The sequence below is a fragment of the Myxocyprinus asiaticus genome, chromosome 9, assembly GCF_019703515.2.
Source record: "Myxocyprinus asiaticus isolate MX2 ecotype Aquarium Trade chromosome 9, UBuf_Myxa_2, whole genome shotgun sequence".
NCBI classification, from domain to species: domain Eukaryota; kingdom Metazoa; phylum Chordata; class Actinopteri; order Cypriniformes; family Catostomidae; genus Myxocyprinus; species Myxocyprinus asiaticus.
This window is the reverse complement of record NC_059352.1, coordinates 38374779-38401005: the sequence shown is the minus strand read 5'-3', so window position 1 is coordinate 38401005 and position 26227 is coordinate 38374779.

Here is a 26227-nt window from a genome sequence, read left to right as displayed (position 1 = left end):
AGTTATAGCCTATTAATAGGCATTTTATCCACAACGGCAGAAAGGTGATTTCAAAGTTTAGCTGTTTCACACGTAGGTACAGGTGCATCTCAATAAATTAGAATGTTGTGGAAAAGTTCATTTATTTCAGTAATTCAACTCAAATTGTGAAACTCGTGTATTAAATAAATTCAATGCACACAGACTGAAGTAGTTTAAGTCTTTGGTTCTTTTAATTCTGATGATTTTGGCTCACATTTAACAAAAACCCACCAATTCACTATCTCAAAAAATTAGAATATGGTGACATGCCAATCAGCTAATCAACTCAAAACATCTGCAAAGGTTTCCTGAGCCTTCAAAATGGTCTCTCAGTTTGGTTCACTAGGCTACACAATCATGGGGAAGACTGCTGATCTGACAGTTGTCCAGAAGACAATCATTGACACCCTTCACAAGGAGGGTAAGCCACAAACATTCATTGCCAAAGAAGCTGGCTGTTCACAGAGTGCTGTATCCAAGCATGTTAACAGAAAGTTGAGTGGAAGGAAAAAGTGTGGAAGAAAAAGATGCACAACCAACTGAGAGAACCGCAGCCTTATGAGGATTGCAAAATCGATTCAAGAATTTGGGTGAACTGCACAAGGAATGGACTGAGGCTGGGGTCAAGGCATCAAGAGCCACCACACACAGACGTGTCAAGGAATTTGGCTACAGTTGTCGTATTCCTCTTGTTAAGCCACTCCTGAACCACAGACAACGTCAGAGGCGTCTTACCTGGGCTAAGGAGAAGAAGAACTGGACTGTTGCCCAGTGGTCCAAAGTCCTCTTTTCAGATGAGAGCAAGTTTTGTATTTCATTTGGAAACCAAGGTCCTAGAGTCTGGAGGAAGGGTGGAGAAGCTCATAGCCCAAGTTGCTTGAAGTCCAGTGTTAAATTTCCACAGTCTGTGATGATTTGGGGTGCAATGTCATCTGCTGGTGTTGGTCCATTGTGTTTTTTGAAAACCAAAGTCACTGCACCCGTTTACCAAGAAATTTTGGAGCACGTCATGCTTCCTTCTGCTGACCAGCTTTTTAAAGATGCTGATTTCATTTTCCAGCAGGATTTGGCACCTGCCCACACTGCCAAAAGCACCAAAAGTTGGTTAAATGACCATGGTGTTGGTGTGCTTGACTGGCCAGCAAACTCACCAGATTTGAACCCCATAGAGAATCTATGGGGTATTGTCAAGAGGAAAATGAAAAACAAGAGACCAAAAAATACAGATGAGCTGAAGGCCACTGTCAAAGAAACCTGGGCTTCCATACCACCTCAGCAGTGCCACAAACTGATCACCTCCATGCCACACCGAATTGAGGCAGTAATTAAAGCAAAAGGAGCCCCTACCAAGTATTGAGTACATATACAGTAAATGAACATACTTTCCAGAAGGCCAACAATTCACTAAAAATGTTTTTTTTATTGGTCTTATGATGCATTCTAATTTTTTGAGAAAGTGAATTGGTGGGTTTTTGTTAAATGTGAGCCAAAATCATCACAATTAAAAGAACAAAAGACTTAAACTACTTCAGTCTGTGTGCATTGAATTTATTTAATACACGAGTTTCACAATTTGAGTTGAATTACTGAAATAAATGAACTTTTCCATGACATTCTAATTTATTGAGATGCACCTGTATATGCACACGATTAGCTGGAATGCAATCCTTAGTATAAATGGGAGGGAGTTCAACATATGTCACAGAGCTATAACCTCTCACACAAAGCCCAGAAAATCTCTTCACTTTTAACCACAGTATCATTACCAGTCATGGTGGTTAATTTTAGCTTTTTCTAAAAGACTGAGAAAGCATCTACTGTTGATTAAGTGCTTCACCTGTAAAGTACTCACTGTTGTTGTGAAAGTGTGTTGATTAAACCATCATCTGAGAAAGAGCATAATCCTTAACCATCCATATTGCGCAGGTTCGTCCTCTATTTCAGTTGTAATTCTGTAAACGAAACCTTTTTTGACCATTGTTCCTCATCACTTGGCCGTCTGCCCATGAATACTCGTTGAAGACCCATCAGCGTTGACACCGGTCATTGATGTAGCAGCCCTGAAGCGACAAATTGTCATGCTCTTACTGTAGCTACCTCACTGAATTGATGGTCAACTCCTTGTCTGATGTTGTCAGAAATGTTTATTACATTGACATTCTTGACTGAAAAACTGTAAGAGCTAAAAGCACACAAACAAAGGGATAATGGTGACACCTTATATGATTTCACAGGTGCGGGTCACTACCAAATGTCCAAATCCAGTCCTTCAAAAATATGCTAAATTAAGAGAAAAACATTAACAAATTACCAAATAATTCAGACACACAAAAAAATGCAACAACGATATACAGGGTCATTTACAATGTACACAGTAAGTACCTTGTATAAAATACTTAAAAAAAAAAAAAAAAAAAAAATATATATATATATATATATATATATATATATATATATATATATATATATATATATATATATATATAAGCACATAGTAGTTAAACACCAGATTGGGTCCGTAAATATTACTAAACAATGCTTCCATTGTGAAGGGAGCCAGCATGTTTAAACCCTGAATTTTATGGGATGGCCACAATGTTAGTAACTGCGTTTGGAGGCATGATGAGTGTATTACTGGCATATTTCCTGGTGCCTCGATGAGCACTCTGAGCAGGCTATGGCCCATCAACCCACTCCTGCCAGCTACCAGCACGTCCTGCCATTTGCACTACACCTCTGCCTGCTCTGATCTGTGATCCTCTTCGGTATGTTCGGGAAGGATCATCCGAACGTCGTACAGGTGAGCGAGCAGTACATCATCTGCCCCATCCTGTGTTAAAGCACCCCTAACTTTCCCTGCTCCTCAGCTCCCAATGTTTCTGTGAAATATGTGCAACTTCCTATTTAAATTAGGAGGCCCTGAACCATGAAGAACACCACAGGTATCGGTGGAGGAGGCTGCCAGCTACGACAGTGGCCTGCGCCAATCAGCTTGCACACCACAGGCACACAAGCATTGGGCTGTAACATATTAAACGCAGGGAAAATAAATGACCTCCTCCCTGATAAATTATATGCTGTGTCTTCAGACTCATGCGCTGCTCATTGGGGAAATCTCCATTTTTGGGGGGGTGGGGGGGTTGAGCTGTGATTTTTCTTTTTTTGCATCAGCAGTTAATTGCAGGTATTTTCAAGTACAGTGTGCTACATATCTTCTGATGGTCTAACAGAGACCAGCTGGTTAAGAAAATATTAAAATGAGCTGGAATGGTCAGTCAGTGTGTACAGTAACTCTTAGTGTGATTTAGATTCAGTCTACCTAAAACTACTGCTGTCATTAACCCTCATGTTCTGTTTGGTATCTGAGAGATCACAAGGCCATTTAGCTTTTTAGTTATTTAATCAGTTTGATTCTTCATGACTTTTTTCTATAAACATTAGAAAACTGATTATTAAATACATATATTGAGGTATCAAAGACCCCATATACTGTATAAAACATGAATACATGAAATGCATTTTTACATGCTTACATGCAGGGTTGGGCACAATATTTAAGAAAGTATTGTGGGCTGAATACAAAATACTATCTCTTAAACATATTCAGTAATGTATTCTGAATATATCACATAAAAAAATTAACGTATTCAGAATCCTTTAATAATACTTTTAGAATACATATTTTTAAGGCAAGGCACAACTGGAAGAATTACGTGTGATATGTCATTATCATCTTATCTGAACTGCTACATCTCCACTATTAACATCTAAGTGAACCTAAATAGCTAGTTTCTTTAAATTAGATGTGGAGTTGGACACTAATGTTTTCTTTATGGAAGGCAGAAGGCAAACAGAAGGCAGTTGTCATGTTTATGTGTTTTGTTCTTGTTTTCATGTCTTTTATTTTAAAGTTCCTGTTCAGGTCATGTGGTGTCATGTCATGTGAATTCCTGTTTCCTCATGTGATCTTGTCATGTGTTTCCCCTGTTCATGTGTCTTGTTTTCATTGGTTCATTGTTTGATTACTTTGTTATTAGTCTTGTGTTTTTATTGGTTCATTTAGTCTTGTTATCTTGTTTATAGTTTAGTCTTGTGATTGGTTGTCTTGTTTACCTGTTACCCATGTCCATGTATTTAAGCCCTCATATTTGCCATTGTCATTTGTCAGGTATTGTTTGGTGTAATGTTGTCATGCTAAGTCAAGTCCATGTTTATGTAATGTTGTTATGCTAAGTCAAGTCCATGTTTATGTAATGTTGTTATGCTAAGTCAAGTCCATGTTTATGTAATGTTGTTTCCATGTCAAGTTGTTTACGTTTTGTTCAGGTTTATAGTTAGGGTTTCTGGTTATTGCGACTGGAAATAAACTGCACTTCGGTATCTCACTTCATCTTTGTCTGCCTGTCATTGCCTGCTGAGCTTTGTTTCAGCAGTTTGTGGTCAGCTATAATATTTTAATATTATAGCAACATTTTAATCTTCATAACCCATTATTTGTTTGGACTGACACAGAAAAATACAATTTGACACAATTAGATAAATGAAAATAAACCATATTTTCAAGATGCTAACTGGATGCCACCTGCAGAAATGAAACAAAATTGTGAGGTCATGTGATGATGTAGAATATGAATGATTTTAACAAGGCTTGATTGCATATTTCCATATTTAGGCCTATTTATTTTTTATTTTCTCTTATTACAGATACTTTTATTTTTGGGTGTTTTTGATACTTTTATTCATCCTTAGTGGGTTTTTTTTTTTTTTTTTTTTTTTAAGTGAGATATAGATATTAATAGTGCTGTCATGGTACCAAAATTTCAGTAGTCGGTACCGATACCAGTATATTTCATGGTTCTCGATACCATTTTCAGTACCACAGTATAAATATGCTAACATGACATTGTGCTGTTGAACACACCTGTTTAGCCTATTTAAAAAGTTACATTACAATGTAAATAATAAATTAAAAGAAATGCATGTTTCCTTCAAGTGTTTCTCAATCAAGGATGCATTGCTTAAGTGTTAAGTAGCGCCATACTGAAATCTGTTTTATTCTTTACCAAATCATGTTTTCCTGTTTGTTTTTATTATTATTATATAAATGAACATGCCATCATCCATGTTTCCTGTTCTTTCTGACAACAAAGCACGTGAACACAACATACTCGTAATTATCACTTCAGAAGTGGGAAGTAGGATAATTCCGATAACACATGAAGGCAGCATAAAGCTGTGATTTAATTATATAAATAAATTATATAGTTTACATGTGCTTCATGGTTCACAGATTAGTGCTCTGCTCTGTCATCTGATACAACATGTCGTGAATGAGTCTCAATGTCTGTGGAGTTTCAAGTGTATGAGTGGTCAGATTTATACATTTATATATTTATTCATAGTACGCATGTCTTCCACACCAAGATTGCAGCATTTTGCGGTTTAATAAATCACACAAAGACATGTCACAATTTTAATTTGATTAATTGTCCATTACACTGTAAGGAGTAACAGAGCACGTGCTCAAAATGAGCATTTTAAAGCAGTCGTGTGTCAGTCATACTGCGTGCTAGTACCAGATTGAGTCGGTGCTCAGTACTACAGAAACACTTGTATTTTTACATCTTTTTTTTTTTTGGTACCGAAGTACCGGTACATTTGACAACACTAGATATTAATATACCTGTATGTAACAATATGTGTCACACTGAACTAGCCGCCTGTACGTCTATAAGCCACAATTTTTACATTAGCTTTTCAGTACAGCAGTTTCTTTATTTTATTTTTTTATTGATTGGAACACCTTTGATCTACTTTAACTCCTTTTCCCTCTTTCAGTATTTGCAGAACTTTATCCCATATTATACATATTCATATTATTGTCATTAATAACTTCTATTTCTCAACAATCCTTCATTCTGTAAGTTTATGTAGACGTGACTCACCAAATGCTTATCGTGAACTGTCCGTCTTTACTCAGTCGTTATACAGAATGGTAGTGCGGTTGCCAGATATTAAATCCAGGAATCATTACATGAATAAGTCACATTGTATTTTCATTCTTTAGTGCCTACCATCAAACATTTTGGTGACCGTGGTGCATTTTTAAAGTATCCCAAAAATGCAACTTGCAAATCTATGATTTAAGTATAGAATTTTAGACCATTTTTAAAGTATACCAAAAACGCAACTTGCGATTCTATGATTTTAACCCGTGATTGTGTTTTCAAATTAGCAAAATTTGTTGTGAAAGCGCGACCCTGGCAACACATCAAGTGTTGCAGCTGCTCTAAAAGAAGAGAGCTATTTGCTTGCGCTTGTGCACCATTTAGAAAATCTGTTTCTTACTTGATTGACAATATTTTTTCTTTCACATTTTCCCGATTTTGTGTTCAATATGAGAGAAGTATTCTAAATGTATTCTAAAAAAATTGTATAAAGTAACTGTATTCTGAATACAGGTGCTTGAAAACGTTGCTAACCCCCTAACGGGGGCTGAATACAGTTACTTGATTTTTGTATTTTGAATACGTAACACCGTGACATGTATTCCGTTACAGCCCAACCATGCTATCATAGAATTACACTGCTGCCTGTTATCGGTATAGAATTTTTTCCCCACTACAATGTGTTTTTTATGGGGACCCCAAACAGCAACAATGTTACTAGAATGACCTGAGTAACTCTATTTTCTCCTTTGAGTGAATAGTCAGTTTTTTTGAAAAGCACATGATCCCTTTATGGTAAAACAAATGTTCTTACTGTCTGCTGGGTTTTGCTTAGGTCAGAGGAAATTATTAAAGGAAACTGAAATGAAAATACGAGTTTATTTTTTAGATTACTTTGTTTCATCATTATTTTTAAATAATTTATATTTAATAATTTTTAAATAATTTTCAATTTACTTTTCAAATTACTGAAATAATTTTTACATGTGGGGTAAAAGGCTCCTTTGAGTTTATTTTCTCCCAAAACACTAAATAGTATCAAAAACTACCACAGGACTTTCCTAAACACACGTTTGTCACTATACACTGAAAAATATTCCTGTTCCATGAATCATTGCGTGTGGTGTCTAAAGGTTGATTTTGAGGCAATTTGATCTAATATTCAATAATTTTTAAATTATGTTGAAAATGAATGTAGTTAATGACTATCGTGAAAATGATCACATTTATTTTGAGACAAAATACTTGTCATTTTCAATTTTGTTCAAGGTAATTATATCATTTTTTTTTTTCTCAATAATTGTCCAATAAGTGAAAGGATAGCATTTGGGATAAAAAAAATAACATAAAAAGCCCCCATGTTGCAGGGGCTAAAGACCCCTATTAAACACATTTTTCTAGTGAGGAGAATAGATTTGTTATGAAGAATGTTCAAAGTGGGCTCACATTGACTGATCCAATCACAGTGGAGAACTTGATGTAATGAAATGTCAAATGTGATTGAAATGAACTAGAAAATATGTACACTTTTCTGAAGTAGTTATTTTGAATAAGTATTACCTTACTTTGTTACTCAAAGAATCTTGCGGTCTCAAAATTATTTGTATAAGTTGACAAATTGTGACCTATAGCTATTGCCCCAGTATCTACACTATCAACATAAAGCCCATGGGGGCCGTTTGTAACTAAGCTCAGCAATGACAGGCAGACAAAGACGATGTAGGAACCCAGGTGCAGTTTATTCAACTGTGAGTATATTCCAGAATGTGAAACCAAACATAAACATGGACTACATTACACCAAACAATACCTGACAAATGGCAAACATGAGGGCTTAAATACAAGGACATGGGTAACAGGTAAACAAGACAACCAATCACAATACTAAACTATAAACAAGATAACAAGACTAAATGAACTTTAACCAATGAAAAGACAAGACTGATAACAAGGTAATGAAACAATGAACCAATGAAAACAAGACACATGAACAGGGGAAACACATGACAAGATCACATGAGGGAACAGGAAATCACATGACCTGAACAGGAACAGGAACTAAACTTAAAAATAAATCAAATCAAATCAAATCAAATCAAATCAAATCAAATCACTTTATTGTCACACAGCCATATACACAAGTGCAATGGTGTGTGAAATTCTTGGGTGCAGTTCCAATCAACATAGCAGTCGTGACAGTGATGAGACATATACCAATTTACAATAACATCAAATTAACACAACACAATTTAAACATCTGTTATACACATAATTACACTCAACAATATACAAATAATAACATACACTGTACAGTATACAATACGCTGTTTTTGTTTTTGGTTTTTGTTTTTGTTTTTTGTTTTTTACTATATAGATACACATTATTCAATAAAAATTAAAAATTAAAATATATATATATATAAAAAAAGTATATATATATATATATATATATATATATATATATATATATATATATATATATATATAGAATGTACAGTATTGTACTGTATTGACATTCAGGCTGTCGGTTGATAGTCAGTTGTTAAGAGAGACATAATATAATAATAATAATATAATTTATGACAGTCCGGTGTGAGATATAAGAGTAAGGGTAATAAAGTGCGGTGCTGATGTATTTTGATCATGGGAGATCAAGAGTTCAGAAGTCTGATTGCTTGGGGGAAGAAGCTATCATGGAGTCGGCTGGTGCGGGTCCTGATGCTGCGATACCGCCTACCTGATGGTAGCAGTGAGAACAGCCCATGGCTCGGGTGGCTGGAGTCTCTGATGATCCTCCGAGCTTTTTTCACACACCGCCTTGTATATATTTCCTGGAGGGAGGGAAGCTCACCTCCGATGATGTGTCTGGCAGTTCGCACCACCCTTTGCAGTGCTTTGCGGTTGTGGGTGGTGCTATTGCCATACCAGGTGGAGATACAGCCAGTCAGAATGCTCTCCACAGTGCAGGTGTAGAACCGTGTGAGGATGTGGTGGTTCATTCCAAACTTCCTCAGCCGTCTCAGGAAGAAGAGGCGCTGATGAGCCTTCTTCACAACGACTTCAGTGTGGATGGACCATGTGAGTTCCTCAGTGATGTGGACACCCAGGAACTTGAAGCTGCTGACTCTCTCCACTGGTGCTCCATTGATGGTGATGGGACTGTGTTCTCTGTCTTTTCTTCTGAAGTCCACCACAAGCTCCTTTGTCTTACTGACGTTGAGGGAGAGGTTGTGCTCCTGACACCAGTGTGTCAGAGTGTGCACCTCCTCTCTGTAGGCTGTTTCATCATTGTCAGTGATCAGACCTACCACCGTCGTGTCATCAGCAAACTTAATGATGGCATTGGAGCTATGTGTTGCCACACAGTCATGTGTGTACAAGGAATACAGTAGTGGGCTGAGAACACAGCCCTGTGGGGCTCCAGTGTTGAGGATCAGCGATGAGGAGATGTTGCTGCCTATTCTAACCACCTGGCGTCTGCTTGACAGGAAGTCCAGGATCCAGCTGCACAGCGAGCTGTTTAAGCCCAGAGCCCGGAGTTTCTCATCTAGCTTGGAGGGCACTATGGTGTTGAATGCTGAGCTGTAGTCTACAAACAGCATTCTCACATAAGTGTTCTTTTTTTCCAGGTGGGAGAGAGCAGTGTGTATTGTAGATGCAATGGCATCATCAGTGGAGCGGTTGTTGCGGTAAGCAAACTGCAGCGGGTCAAGATTGAGTGGCAAGACAGAGCAGATGTAATCTCTGATTAGTCTCTCAAAGCATTTGCTGATGATGGGGGTCAGAGCAACAGGACGCCAGTCATTTAAACAAGTTATTTTTGATTGTTTTGGAACAGGCACAATGGTGGATGTTTTAAAGCATGTGGGGACTACAGACAAAGAGAGGGAAAGGTTGAAAATGTCCGTAAAAACACCAGCCAGCTGGTTCGCGCACGCTCTGATGACGCGGCCCGGAATGCCGTCTGGGCCCGCGGCTTTGCGGATATCCACCCGTCGAAAGGATCGGGTTACATCCGCTACAGAGATGGAGAGTGAACTAACCTCTGTAGCTTCAGCCGCGAGAGCGGTGTTATTTCCCTCAAAACGAGCATAAAAAGTATTTAGCTCATCCGGTAGAGAGGCAGCGGTGTTCATGGCGGAGTTTTTATTCCCTTTAAAGTCCGTGATGATGTTAATTCCATGCCACATGCTTCTAGAGTTGGTGGTGTTAAACTGTCCTTCAATCTTGCTCCTGTGCTGGCGTTTTGCTGTTTTGACATAACTGGCTTGTTTATGCTCCTCCGCGTTCCCGGAATTAAAAGCAGAGGTCCGCACATTAAGTGCCGTGCGAACATCGCTATTGATCCACGGCTTCTGATTCGGATAGATTCGTATAGTTCTGGTCGGAATCACTTCCTCTACGCACGTTCTGATGAAACACATTACGCTATCAGCGTAAAGCTCGATGTCGTCATCAGAGGCAGACCGGAACATCTCCCAGTCCGTGTGATCAAAACAGTCCTGTAGCATAGAGTCTGATTGGTCCGACCAGCACTGGATCGTTCTGAGGGTGGGTGCTTCCTGTTTCAATTTCTGCCTGTAAGCGGGCAGAAGCAGAATGGAAGAGTGGTCAGATTTGCCAAATGGTGGGCGGGGGAGGGATTTGTAGCCATCCCGGAACGGAGAGTAGCAATGGTCCAAAACCCGGTCCCCTCGTGTGTTGAAACTAATGTGCTGGTGATATTTTGGTACGACTGATTTTAAACTGGCTTTATTAAAGTCCCCGGTCACAATGAACGCGGCCTCAGGGTGCGCGGTTTCCTGCTCACTTATAATCCCATACAGTTCCTTGAGTGCCCGGTCTGTGTCGGCTTGTGGCGGGATGTACACAGCAGTGATAATGACCGCTGTGAATTCCCTCGGTAGCCAGAATGGTCGACACAGAAGCATAAGAAATTCCAGATCAGGAGAACAGAAAGACTTGATGGAATGTACGTTCCTCTGATCACACCAGGATTTGTTGATCATAAAACATACACCACCTCCTCTAGTTTTACCTGAGAGGTCTTTCGCTCTGTCCGCTCGGTGCATGGAGAACCCCGCGGGTTCAATGGCTGAGTCTGGAATCTCCGCAGACATCCAAGTTTCTGTTAGGCAGATAATGCAGCAGTCCCTCATCTCTCGTTGGAAAGAGATCCGCGCTTTCAGCTCGCAGAGCTTGTTATCCAGAGACTGAACATTTGCTGGTAGAATAGTGAGTAGCGGGCGTCTTACTCTGATGAGAACGCCGGCTCTGTTTCCCCTTTTCCTCCTGCGTTTCCGCGGCCGTGCTGCCCAGACAAAGGGCTCCGCTGGTGTGTTTGTAAACAGCGGGTCGGCATTGAGGAATGTGAAGTCCGGTTTTCGGTGTGAGATCGCTGAACCAATGTCCAAAAGTGTTTGTCTGTTGTAGACAATAAGGCAGACAACATCCAAGACAAAAAACATAAGAATTGTAAACAAAACAAACAAAACATTGCTATGTTGTGTCGGAGCTCGCAACGCAGCAGCCATACTCGGCGCCATCTTGAGGTCGTACCTCAAAAGACATGAAAACAAGAACAAAATACATAAACGTGACACCATTTACCACAAGTGAGGGAGCCTTTTACCCCAGGTGTGGGGTAAAAGGCCCCATCACAACCTTTAAAATAATAATAATAATAATAATTTAAAATTATTATTCAAAACAACCTACTGTTGTTATTTCTTTAGCCCTGTTGTACCTTACATCATTAGGGCCTCAGGGACCCCAAACATTAAAAATATGTGGGTTAATCTTTCACTAAATCAAGCTGAATTACAGTTCAGTCATGACAACCCTCTGAAAGATTTAGCATGTTAATGTGGGTATCAGGGGCTGTTCTAGGGTCAGTGGACATCTGGGGCTTAGCCCACAGACATCCATGTCTGCATCATAATACACAGGAAACACTTTAATATATGTTTCAAAGTTAAATCTGCAAAGAGTTGTAACATTTAACATTTTTAAATGAAATAAAAATCTTTCAATATTGTTTGTTAAAGAATACAAAACATAAAATGTATGCCTGAGCATAAAATGGACTGAAAACTTTTCAGATCAACCAGCTGCTTTATTCGACCACTGTATACAATCATCCACAATCCTCCTTAATAATACTGCTCTATGCTATTATAATTTTTAATCAAACTCATTGAACACATAGGCTATATGTTTAAAAACTACAAATACAGAGCCATGACACCAAGCTGTTATTCCTATTAGGAACCTGCCTACAGAACATCCACAAATGATATCATATTCATCAACAAAATGTATGCATGACCACAAAGTGAGAATACAGACATTCCAAGATGTTAGATTTACAAACAAAAGTACAACACATGTAAGGTTTACGTGCACTGCTGCAGCCATTGTTGACAGAAAAATCAGTCCATTTCTCTGTCATATTATACTGACAGTGAATCCAAACTTCTTTACAAGCACTGAATTTTTAGAAGCTATTTTTTGTGAGAATAAATAAATGCGTAAATAAATAAAGATTATCTATAATAAGTAAAGATTCCTTACCCATTCGTCAATCACATAATTAATTTTATATAATCTAAATATACACAAACACCTTTGTTGAAGCCAGTTATAATTAAACACGGAGAAAAGTATTGCACAAACAACACTATACATCCACATCAGATCAACTGAATGCCTGTTATAGGCAACGTGAACCAGGCAGAAATCAAGCAAACGGAGCATTCATATAATCAGTGTTTGTGTGTTTTGGGAAGACTGCGGCTGTGTGAGGAATAGTCAGAAACTTTGCTAACTTTTCTTCCTCAGAGAAACCTTTTATTATTATTATTATTATTATTATTATTATTACACAGAAATTAAAATAATATATTGATGAAATATATAGTTGTCTGTTAAAGCTAAGGTGTGCAATCTTTTCCAGAATTATTTATTTTATTTTTATTTTTTGTTATACTGGTTGAAAATCTCTTCACATCCTGATAGCAATCAATAATTTAAATGGTCTAAATGTGTGTGTATGTATATATATATATATATATATACCTTCTGTGGAAGGGACAGGACTAAAAAATGATCGACCAATCATTGCATTCGGTCCGAATGTAATGATTGGATGTCCTTCCTGTCTGTCAATCTATATTTGCATACCGCTGAGCAACTTGTTCGCGCAGACAATCCACGTCATCAGCGCGGGTTCCTTGACGCTGTGCAGAGCAAGCGCGAGAATGGAAGACGAAAAAATAACTTATATTATTGCGAAATGATATGTTTTTACCTTTTTTAAACAGTTTTTTCTTTCTTTAAAAAAAAAAAAAAACATAACTGTAAATAAGTTGTTTACGTTCGTTATTATTGTAATGTCTAACCTGTGAATGAGACATGAGGTAATCTGAAACCGTCTCTCCTTCTGGCGCTTAGACTCTGTTTTGTGTGTGTGTGTGTGTGTGTGTGTGTGTGTGTGTGCAGTGTTGCCAACTACTTTCAATGAAAAGTAGCTAAAGCCTGCTCAAAAAGTCGCTAAATGATGGCATGCGTCAATTAGCATATTCATGACGTCATCGCATCGTATTTGCATTGTGCTTTGTGTCATCCCTTTACATCTGTTTGCTTCTCTCCTGCTGTCTGTGCTCACATACTGTATTTTAATACAGCCAAATTCCCAATAAAGCTGTTCTCATGTACATATTTGTTCTGTTTCTGTTGTCAGACAACGGAACGAGTATGAAATAGTGACTGAAACGCCACCCATTAAGACTACATGTTAACAAGTCACTTCCAAGCAATTTTCAAGCTGCTGCTCTGCACTGTTTAAATTGTGATCTTATAACATAAGTTAAAGACAATGGCTGTGCTGTGATTTCGGGTATATTCACATGTAAAATGATCACTCAGAAAGAAAGTTAGAAGTGACAGAATGTCTTATTTTTTTCTCCCGCACAGCACACAACTTCCATCTGTGTAACAGTGAGGAATAATCAAGAAAAATAATGGTCAAATTAAACTGTTTAAATTAAAACAAAGGAGGAGCAAGCAATACAGATTAGTGATTGGGCCTTGGCAACTCTGTTTGCACATGTGCAGCTCATTCACGTCTGTGTCAGCTGATGTGCGGTCAGCTGAATGTGTTGCTCCTCTGTCTGCCTTTCACTGAATAGAGTAGATGCAGAGAGAGGTGTGCCTGAGGTGGGAAAGCAAGACCTCGCGCTCGTGCGGCAGTACTGGTGACTCTTCTACGGAAAGTAGCTAAGATTTGTGTAAAAAGTCGCTAGATTTGTCGCTAGGTGCTTTTTAGAAAAAAAAAAGTCGCTAAAGGGGTCTGAAAAGTCGCTAAATTGGCAACACTGTGTGTGTGTTCATATATGTGATAGAGGAGGCGTGGCTTTGGAGACACCTCTGAAGCGAGGGCGGGCTCTATGCTTTCAAAGCTAGCTTGCTAACTGCTAGCCTCTCTGGATTACACACCCTAGCTTTAACAGTTACAGGGCTGTTAAGGGACAAACAGTTAGCCTCGTTTGACAATGCAATCAATAAGTTATATAGTAGTTACACATTCCTGAAGCAGCCGCATCATTTGGCTGAGGCTGTTTTACTACATTTTTAAAATGTCCATTTCAATATTCTAATAATTCTCCTCACCAAGACAAGTGCTCACCTACGAACCATTTGTCTCTAAAGCATCGGGGTAATTATATCCAAAAGTTCCAATCCCATTGGCTGGACCATATGTAACTTCTTATTAGGGCTGCCCTCTAATAGTCGATTAGAAGAGTCTTGGTTGACCAAGTTTTGATTGGTAGGTTGGAGAATGAGAAGAGAATGTCCTCCATTTTTTGACGGTCCAAAATAATCCACACGACTCCAGTCGACAAATAAAGTTCTTCTGAATGCAAACGATTTATTATTTTTAGAAACAAAACAATACTTGTATACTTTTTAACTACAAATGTTCGCTTCCGTACATCTCTGTGACGTGCGCTCATGAGAGGGATGAATAAGCTCGCGCTTCCTGACTCCTCCACGTGACGTGTGACCTTACCAACGAGCTTATGTCATCCCTCTCATGAGCTTTCGTCACAGAGATGTACGGAAGCGAACATTTGTAGTTAAAAAGTATATACAGTAAGCATTGTTCAAAATAATACATCGTTTCGGTTCAGAAGAACTTTATTTGTCGACTGGAGTCGTGTGGATTTGATGCATTTTGGACCGTCAAAAAATGGAGGACATTCACTTGCATTGTTTAGAGGAGCAGGCCTGAAATGAAATCCTAAAAGTCTTAAATTCTGTTTTGATGAAGAAAGAAACTCAGATACATCTTGGATGGCCTGAGGGTGAGTAAATTATCAGCAAATTTGCATTTTTGGGTGAACTATTCCTTTAAGCAGGGTTAGGGTTAAGCCTACACAATAAAGAAAGACACCATGATTTCAAACTTTGAACTTTATTATTTATTTTAACTAAAAAATTTAATGAAACTGAAAAAAATAAATAAATAATCAAGTGCAATTAAAATGTGTGTTGTTCAACTTTTTGAAAGATGGCTTTACAACAGTTGTGAAGGACAAAATCTCTCTGGCAAAGAACCTACTTCATCCTTGCATTCTCTACCGGTTGGGTATTTCATTGTCTGGGAAGATACATATTGTGTGTGAATAAATTTGTTTTGTTCCCTCCTTTGCGACATAATATATATACAGGGTTGAGGAGTAATGAAATACATGTAACGGAATTACATATTTAAAATACAAAATATAAGTAATTGTATTCCACTACGGTTATAGTTTAAATAATTGGTATTTAGAATACAGTTACATTCAAAAAGTATTTTAATTACTGAAGAGATTACTTTGCATTTTATTGTCATTTGTTTCATTTAATATTTAGTCCTTTTAGATGGAAAAATGTACACATATAAATGATGCGATCCAAAGTGCATTTGAACATCACTGAAACACTTTATGATGTGTTACATTCATACATTCATATTAGCAGACAGAGAAGTTTGAAGTAAGTTTGGAGCACAAGAAATAGAAATAAACCTTATGTAAATTGTCAGCTTTATGCTAAGCTAAAATGCTATTTCTAGCCATTTTACATGCACATGTTACCAGGCACGATCATATTTTTATCAAGAAAATTCACGTTGGATCATAATTTATTTTTTTCGAGTAAGACCTGATATTAGGGCAACAATCATATTGTTGATAATTTTTGTATTGTTTTCCTGTAAAAATATCTACAAATCCTTAAAACAAGATCAATTTGATTTATCTTGTTTTAGAAACAACACTGCATAAGATATTTAGATTTATCAGATAATGTATGTTTAACGTGTATTTTGTCTAACTGTACTGGCAGAGTTTTTATAGTCAAAACAAGTAAAAAAAAAAAAAAAAAAATCGACCAGTGCTGAAGAAGTAATGCAAAGTATTTAGAATATGTTACTGACCTTGAGTAATTTAACGGAATACATTACAAATTACGTAACCTCCTTTCCATTTACCGTCAGGAAAGTATCCGTCTAAACATGCAGGCGAAAAATTACTTGCACAAATGAAGACATAAAAACAATTATAAATGTAAAAATAATAATTATAATGATGATAATCACTGAAATATAAATCATGGTTCGAAGTGAATGTGTTTTTGTATTATTTTATGTTTTAATCAGAGATGTATAGGCTGTAGAGTTGTGGTCACAATGAACTGCTCTGTGGAAATTAAGTGAACCGAACTCAAAGCACCTCCTGAGCTGAGATGTCTGAGGTCATTTGCAGCATTCTCACAGACGATACCATTCTTGCAAAATAAAAAATAACATAAAAATCACAAGACAAACAAAGAAAGAGTAAGAACCTTTTACATGCCCGTGTTCCACAAGACTGCACGCCTCCGTACAAACAGCGCGTCATATATGCGCGTAGATGGCTCTTCTGTCATCTGTTCTTAAAAATATAATAAAGTGTGTTTCTTAAAGCGCGTGTCTGTGTGTCAACGGGCATATTATTTGTAATATTAATTTGATAATAATAATAGCCTAATAATAATAATTTAATACATGGGAAAACGAGCCAAATATCGTCTTGATATCGTCAAAGGCATCAGCTACTGGTGATCACTCCGACCATCGTCGATCCCTGAGATCATCATCTGTCGGCCCACCCCTAATGTGCATAAATTAACAAAATGTTCAGACAGTCTCCTTGCTGGTTTTTCCAACACATTCAGAATCATTGACGCTTTTGCCAGTGTCGCTGCGGCTCGCTTCATGCGTGCGCTTGTTCATTATTACGGTTTAGTATTTCTCTGTAATGTAGAACAGTGTTAGCAATGTTACTTATAACATTCTTTCTCAGCCCTGGAACTCAAATTTTCTGATGCCCCCCAAAATACATATATTTAAGTAATTAAATTAATATCATAAACGAGCAATGACTAGTGGACTAATGGCTTAAACTAACGCCTACTAGTCGACTAGGAAAATCTTTTGGTCGGGGGCAGCCCTACTTCTTATCGACGATTGGCCAGTTTACATGTCAATCAGTACTTCTTGTCTGATTGGGCGGTTCTTGTCAAGAGTGAATGAACGTAACAGGTGACATTGTTTGATGCGCTGCGAGCAGAATAGCGGTTCTAATAAGGATTTTATTTTACTGCGCGCATGAAAATTCTGTGATTAGTACAAGGTTATAAAAACATTCAGGGCTTTTCCTGAAACATCCAGGGCTTAAGCTCGGTAAGCCCACCCCTAGCGCCACACTTGCTGGGTATGACATATTGATAGAATATTGGTCTTGGCGGACTAGATCTGCTACGCTGCTGCTGCAGAGCAATTACGGATATTTGCTACTGCTAGAACATACACAGACATATTGAGTGAAACATGTGGACATTCTGCAGCTGCACAATTAGACAAAATGCAAGACATGCTGCATCGAGCATGTAGGTAATGCTGCTGCACAAATAGACATACATACATACATACATACAATCCCCATCTAGCAGATCTAGACAGGCCCAGGAGGAGGGTTTTGGAGAAAAACTCTTGCAATGCACTGCAGTGAAACCGGCTTATCTCCAAAACTGAACTATATAAATGTTAGACAAAGAGCGAGAGACACAGTTGATTGGTTCTTTGACATGTATTTGGGTATAGCCAATCAGCTTACACCATGCAGGCTGATTGACTTAACATGTCAAATGTGATCTAGCCAACTGGCTAACAAACAGTAAGTTCAAAGAACCTATCAGCTTGCACCACATAGAGTTACATGAGTTAACTTATTTTCATTTGGAAAATATATAACTGCAAAAGCAAGAAAAGAAAATGCAGTGCATCTGTGTCAATTACTGAGTAATTGCAACATAATTGTTCTAAAACAGATGAAACCAGTATCTGCCTTTTAAATATGGGCATTCTGTTTGCTGTTACTCAAGTTGTTTACTTTTCTGCTACATATCTATCACTCACTCGACGCTGTGTCGATGTAGTGACACTAGGGGTCACACTTGGAAGCCCCAAACACCTCTGCTTTTTTGAAAAAAGGCCAATGGGAATTGGCGAGTGGAATTTGCATGCCACTCCCCCGGACATACGGGAATAAAAGGAGCTGGTATGCAACCACTCATTCAGATTTTCTCTTCGGAGCCGAGCGGTTGTATTTTCATTGCACCGAATTCAATTCCCTCCAAAGACGCACCTCAAAACTGCTGGATTTATGGCGCATTTCAGTGGCTTCTCCCCCTCTGCACCCGTGGAGTGCAGAGAACGCCCCTGGGTGCTTCGGCAGAGAGAAAATAAGAGAGTATATTCTAAAAGAGTATATTTTCATTCACAAAAAGAGCGGCACACACGGAATGTCTTTTTAAAGATGCCTTTCTGTTTGTGTGTTATTCCTGGTTGCGGTCATTATCTCTCTGCTTCTGACAGCCACAATCGCTATCTTACGTGTCTGGGCACTGCCCACGCAGAGACATCGTTCATGGATGAGTCATGTCCTCATTGCGAGAACATGACCATGGCAACGTTGCGGTTGCGGCTGCCACCCCAGTGGCTCCCCGCACCTGTCCTTCTACCTGCGGGTTTGGGGCTGCATCGGTTAGCACTGGGGGCGATTTGGGGACATCAATGGGACCACCTCCGCCGGGTATTACCCCCACGGACCTCCCATTCCCCAGCACGCTCGCTTGCCCCGATCAGGCTCTCGCACGAGACTGCCGGCTCGTCTCAGTGCGAGTTTGACTTCTCGTTCGGAGCTCCGGAAGACGTTGAGTTATCGAGCGCAGCATTGGAGAGCAGGCTCATCCAGTCTGATGCAGAGGCTTCGGCTGGGCTTCCTCCTTCGGGAATGGTCGCCCAATCTCACGCCGATGCGGAAATGATGGACATGCTTTCCCGGGCGGCCGCGAGCGTCGGGCTAGAGTGGAACCCTCCACTCTCCCCTGAACCCTCGTGGCTCGACGATTGGTTCCTGGGCTTGGGGCGCCGCCCACGGCCATGCCCCGCCCCGTTCTTCCCGGAAGTGCATGAGGAGCTGACAAGATCGTGGGAGGCACCTTTTACTGCCCGGTCCTGGACTTTCAGCTCCCCCGCTCTCACTACCCTCGACAGTGGAGCGGCCAGGTGGTATTCAGTGATCCCCCCAGGTGGATAAGGTGCTCGCAGTGCACTTGTGTCCGCAGAGCACCGCCACCTGGCACGGGCGCCCGAAGCTCCCGTCCAGGGCCTGTAGGTTTACGTCATCCCTGACGACTGTGGCCTGCGGTGCTGCTGGACAAGCCGCCTCCGCCCTGCACACCTAGGCTCTCCTGCAAGTACACCAAGCCAGGGCACTAAAAGAACTGCGCGAGGGCAGTTCTGATCCAGGATTGATGCAGGAACTGTGCTTGGCGACCGACCTCACACTCCGGGCGATGACGGTCACGGCGCAGTCTCTTGGGCAGGCGTTGTCCACCCTGGTGGTTCAGGAGCGCCACCTTTGGCTCAACTTGGTCAAGATGGGAGAGGCGGACAAGGCACGGTTCCTTGACGCTGCCATTTCCCAGGTTGGCCTGTTTGGCGATGCCGTCAAGGACTTTGCCCAGCAGTTCTCGGCGGTGAAGAAGCAGACGGAGGCCTTACAACATATCCTGCCCGGCGCGGCTTAAGACCCTGCACCCTGTCTGCTCGTCGCCAAGGGTGTCCTCCTGCAGCAATAACACCGGCTCCACCGCAGCCCGCCCCCATGGCCAAGCTCTGGCATGGAGCCCTCCACAGGAAGCAGACACCACCCAGGGGTGAGGAGACCCACTTCTCTGGGGCTGGTTGACAGACCACTCCATCCCCCAGTGGAGGACCGGGTGGAGAATCTTTTGTCGCCACATGCCCAGTAGGCTGCGGTACCCAAAAGCCTAACAAAAGAATGGTTCCCTCGTCTCCTGGGTCACATATCCGGTGCGCACGGCCATCGTCACGACAACCGTCCACATCCCATTTTGGCAGGTATGGCGCTCCAGTGGCGGACCCTCATTCCCTGTGTGCCCAGCTGTGGCACAAACACGCCCACACGGGATTGGTTCCAGTGGACTACGGGGACAAGATTCCTCCTACCCCTCCTTGGCCAATCTTATGGTGGGTGGCAGGAGCCAGGTAAGTGCTTCGATGTCCCTAGACTCAGCACAACCACGGGGCTCGAGTCCCCTTGACATGGCACCTCAAGGCCCCACCCGCTGGCACGTCCGACGTGATCATTCCCTTGGTCCCCCTCGCCCGGAGTTTGGGCGCATGGCTCACACTTTCCAACCCTTCACGATGGCTGACCCGGACCGTCCAACTCAGCGGCGTCCGCTTCACTTCGGTGAAGGGCGAGAATGCCGCTACCTTGCGTGTGGAAATCGCTACCCTTCTGCGCAAGGGCAGGATAGAGCCTGTCCCTCCAGCCGAGATGAAGAAAGGGTTCTACAGCCCTTACTTCATCATACCGAAGAAAGGCGGTGGGTTGCGACAAATCCTGGACCTGCGAGTACTGAACCGGGCTTTGCACAGACTCCTGTCCAAGATTCTGATGCAAAAACACACTCTAACGAGCATCAAGCATTAAGATTTGTTCGCGGCGGTAGACCTGAAGGACGTGTACTGCCACGTCTTGGTCTTACCTCGACACAGACCCTTCCTGCAGTTTGCCTCGAAGGCCAGGCCTACCAGTACTAGGTCCTCCCCTTCGGCCTGTCCTTGTCCCCAAAATCAAACAAAGGGAGTCCAAAACAGACTACAAATCCCATGAAGCCTTGCTCACAAAAGGATCGAACTCTCAACTCCTATTGGATGAGGCACACAACAGAACGTCCCTCAAACATGACATCATCAGGAGTTGAAATATCTCTGAAATGCTTCTGGGATTTGCTTCCAGCAACTTTGTTTGCAGTGTGTAGACGCAGCTCATCGCTGCTCTCAGGTGCAACCTCGTGGCACAAGGAAGTAACGTCCGACTTGAAACTGTGGCCATACAATCTCCATCTCGCTGGACGAGTTGAGATTACTCTGTGTTCAACCGAACACTCTAACGGATCCAAAGGAGACCGCCGAGCAATCTGCATCTTCATCCGTTTGCCTGCAGAAGTGAAGAGATTAAAGATTTCTCTTCCATCTTCTATCAAGTCGACATTTCTGAGTTCTCCGCCAGCCTGCCGAGAATCAACAGCTGTGCCCGCCAACAGAGCGAGGAAACGGCCTCCCGTCATCACCCGAGCCTCAAGGAACCGGGTCGGAATTAAAGGATGGATGAACACACATTCTGTCCTCATGCGATTCAATTAAGAGGTTTACATCTGGGCAGAGATAGAATATTATAGTGTGTTATTCTTGTGTTTCAAGGTTTTTGCTTGTACAGTTTACAGACCGCCATGTCCGCTCATTATTAATACTCAGGGTATTAATTATCACAAATTTGTTTTGCTGTATTGTGGTCCAACCAAATTGGACTGTTGTGCATTTTCGCCATCGCGGGTGAAACCAGCAAACTGAGTTATCCATTAAAGAGTCAAAGAACGTGGACTTTTACGAACTGTCTACCGCGTCTCTGAGCGATTAACTAACAGCTGCTTTCTCTCCCACAATCGCGAAATCGGCTTTAGGGCCGTCACTTTATTCTCTCCCTCTCTCTCTCGTACTAACCACACACACACACACACACACACACACACACACACACACACACACCTTATGTGTTATAGGATTATTTTTATTTCCATATCTAATCATATCACTGTTTAGTTTGTAGTTGTAAGTCGGAAGTTTATTGACTGCATTGTATTAATTATTAATTGATATTACTGCATAAATAAACTTTGTTTATATTACAAAGAGAAGTGTTTTGGTTTGTTTTGCATACACCTGTGTCATGCTGACGGGATGTCAGTGCTCGGATTCAAACCTTCATTCATTGTTTTTTTTCCCTGAAAATCGATATTCTTCGGATGTCGATTTTCCTAAGAAATCAATCTAATATTGAGACTGTTTTACTATCTGGTTATTAGTACCTGATTCCAGGGTGGTGCCTCATCAATGTTAATCCTTATTAATATTCTGTTGATTTTTGATAATTGATAATTATATTTGATGATTGTTGAATTTGAATGATCAATAAGCTAGTGTTAATTTTAATTAATGTTTCATCGATGTTAACAATTAAAGATTATCTTTGATAAATGTTGATTTAAAGGATTTAAAAAAAGCTAACATTGATTCTAATCAATTTTCTATTGATTTTAATAATGAATAATTATCTTTGATAATTATTAATTATTGCTAATAACCAAACCCGCTCCTAAACGTAGCGCACTACATTTACTGGAGCCCCATATGAGGTTTTAATGAGTTAATATTTAAATTAATTAATTGAATCTAATTAATAACTAAAGAAATAATTATTAATTATTTCTGATAGTAACACTGATCTAAACAACCAGTAAAGCCCTACACTTTCATAACCTCCGTTCCCTGATGGAGGGAACGAGACGTTGTGTCCCTCTTGCCACAATGCTGAACTACCCGCTGAAATGGCCGGGACCTGGTCTCGGCTCCTCAGCACAAAACCTGAATGAGTGGTTTCATACCAGCTCCTTTTATACCCGTATGTCCGGGGAGTGGCATGCAAATTCCACTTGCCAATTCCCATTGGCCTTTTTTAAAAAAAGCAGAGGTGTTTGGGGCTCCCAAGAGTGACCCCTAGTGTCACTACATCGACACAACGTCTCGTTCCCTCCATCAGGAAACGGAGGTTATGAAAGTAACCATGACGTTTCACTGTTTTGACATTTTTTGCACATCAGCAACGAAAGTCTCTCATAACTGTAATGAGAATCTTTCAGAGTCATAAGGTGAAGAGATAACTGAGCCAGGTGCAAACAAATAACTTCTAATGTATGTATTAAGATACACAGTAAAAAAAAGAAAAAGAAGAAGAAAAAAAATCTATACTCGAGTAATGAGCCAATGTAGCCTGCTCTAGAGTAAACACTGGTGCTGTATACAAACTGAATCCAGTTGACTGATTCAATAAAGAAAGCCATAATGGTATGGCACCATATAGTCCATATGGTGGACATGAACCAACAAGCCCCCAAAACATGACTGTATTCTGGAAATAAGCCACACATTTGCAAACCACGATTGGCTTATTTATAAGCGACTTTATAAAAAACAAGTCCAAAAGCAGACTTGGCAACTCTGCCTGTTAGATGCAGAATCACTGTGCTTGCTCTGCAGTAGCATGCTGTTCACCGCTGCTGTAATCAATCGTGTTACTGGCCACAGTAGTCAAGGAGAGCTGTAGTAGTCTTTTTTACTGGGGGGGGGGGGAATTTGGAATGCCCAATTCTTAATGTGCTTTTAAGTCCTCGTGGTTGCATAGTGATTCGCCTCAGTCCAGGTGGCGGAGGATGAATCCTAGTTGCCTGAGAATGTCAACCCGTGCATCTTATCACGTGGCTTGTTGAGCGCGTTGCCACGGAGACATAGCACGTGTGGAGGCGTCACGCCATCCACTGCGGCAACTACGCACAACTCATCACGCACCCCTCCAAGAACGAACCACGAGGAGGTTACCCCCATGTGACTCTACCCTCCCTAGCAAACGGGCCAATTTGGTTGCTTAGGGGACCTGGCTGGAGTCACTCAGCACGCCCTGGGATTCGAACTAGTTAACTGCAGGGGTGGTAGCCAGCGTCTTTTACCACTGAGCTACCCAGGCCCCTTGCTGTAGTAGTCATTAAATGCGTTCAGAGTTCAATCTGCACTTTCACTTTCACATTCTTCTTTTGTTTTTGGTGATTTGCATTCTTTGTGCACATTGCCACCTACTGGGCAGGGAGGAGAATTTATGGAAAAAAAATGACTTAAATATAGATCAGGGCCTGTATCCAAAACGATTTTTATCTTACCACTAGTAGTTCTCCAAACAGTTCCTAACTAGGAGTTTTTGCTTAAAACCTATTCACAAAACTGCTAAGAGCAAGTTTTACTAAGGAAATCTTAAGAGTAAGGGGGAGTTCAACTCGTTGCTATGGATGACGTCATGTTTTATGAGCGCAATCTTTTAAATCACCCACAGTGATTGGTAGACAGGGAACTGTTATTTGTCAGCGAAGACAGACAACAATATATATATATATATATATATATCTATCGAGAGAGAGAGAGAGAGAGAGAGAGAGAGAGAGAGCACGCAAGAGAGAGGTTTTTCGGTTGATTAACATTTCTTCATCAACTGGCTGTGAATGCCACCTTTTTTTCTCTGCAGTGAGCGCACATTCACGAGAAAACATGCACTATGAATTTTCGGACAATGTTCGGAAAGGCATATACTGTATAGTTTAATATTTATTTCTGCTGATGAATGACAGGAATTAACAAGTTCATACGCGCTACACAGTTTTAGTTTGATGTGACCAGGGAGTGCAGAGTTGTTAAAACCTTTATCTCAGGTGTAATTGGGTTGTTTTGGTTTGTGCGAGAGGTAACTGCATCTCTAACTAAGTTTACAATAATGATAACACCCTCGTGATAAGGCGATCCCTTTTTTAAATGTCAATGTCAACATTAGAATATTTATAATTAGATTCATGTACCTTATTATTAAAATACATTGACTCAATTGTGATTCGGGCAATACTTTTTTAAATGGTCAAGGTCATAATAATATTCGAATACATTGTTTTTAATGTTGATTGATGACAACAGTCATGCTTCAGATCATTTGTGAGTCACTCTTAAGGATTTAGATGTCCTCAGGACAACTTCTAAGCTGTCATGGGTTTAGGAGCTACTTTAAATACTTAATGAATTACTCTTAGATCAAAATTTTACGAGTCCTAAAATTAGGAGTGACGCCCCTAATTTTTAAGAGCTAAATTTCTCCTAAATTTCTGCATTAGGAGTTACTTTTAGCCTTACAGTATTTTGTGAATACAAGCCCTGTTTCTTACCCACACTATCATATCACTTCTGAAATATAGATTTAACCACTTGAGTCTTGTGGATTATTTTTAAGCTGTTTTTATGTGCATTTTGAAGCTTCAGAATTTTGGTACCCATTTACTTGCATTGTGAGGACCTACAGAGCTGAAATATTCTTAAAATCTTTGTTTGAGTTCAGCAGAAAAAAGAAAGTCATACACATCTGTGATGACTTGAGGGTGAGTAAATGATGAGAGAATTTTCCTTTTTGGGTGAACTACCTCTTTAAGGCCAAAGTATACCTTGATTTTCCCCATTGCTGACTGGAACACACACAGTATGCATGACGCAAATTTCGTCATCAGCACAGTCTGCGTGTACTGTCAGCATGCAGCCCAGATTTTTTCGACACGCGGACAAGACTGCATCTATGCACTTGAGGTCAAAAGAGTATACTTTAAATGTCTGAGCGCTCAGCCGTGTGCTTCCTATTCTAAAGAGAAGACTGAACACTAAGGATTCAGCTTGCTGTGTGGGTATAGCAGAGGGAATGTCTACAAGAGGAATGCAGAAGAAGAATTGGTTTTGTCCCTCTCTCTCTCTCTTCCTCCCATTCTCTCTTTTTAAGAGGTCCAAGATGTTCAAAAGGCATAACACAGGGAGGGCTGGCTATTCTAAGGTAGCAAACAGACTCCTGGTGACTTTGATCAGTGGTATCTTATTCAGTGCAAAATTAAGGCAAAGCGCTTCTTGACTTTAAGACATGCTGGTGAAATGGAAACATATAATA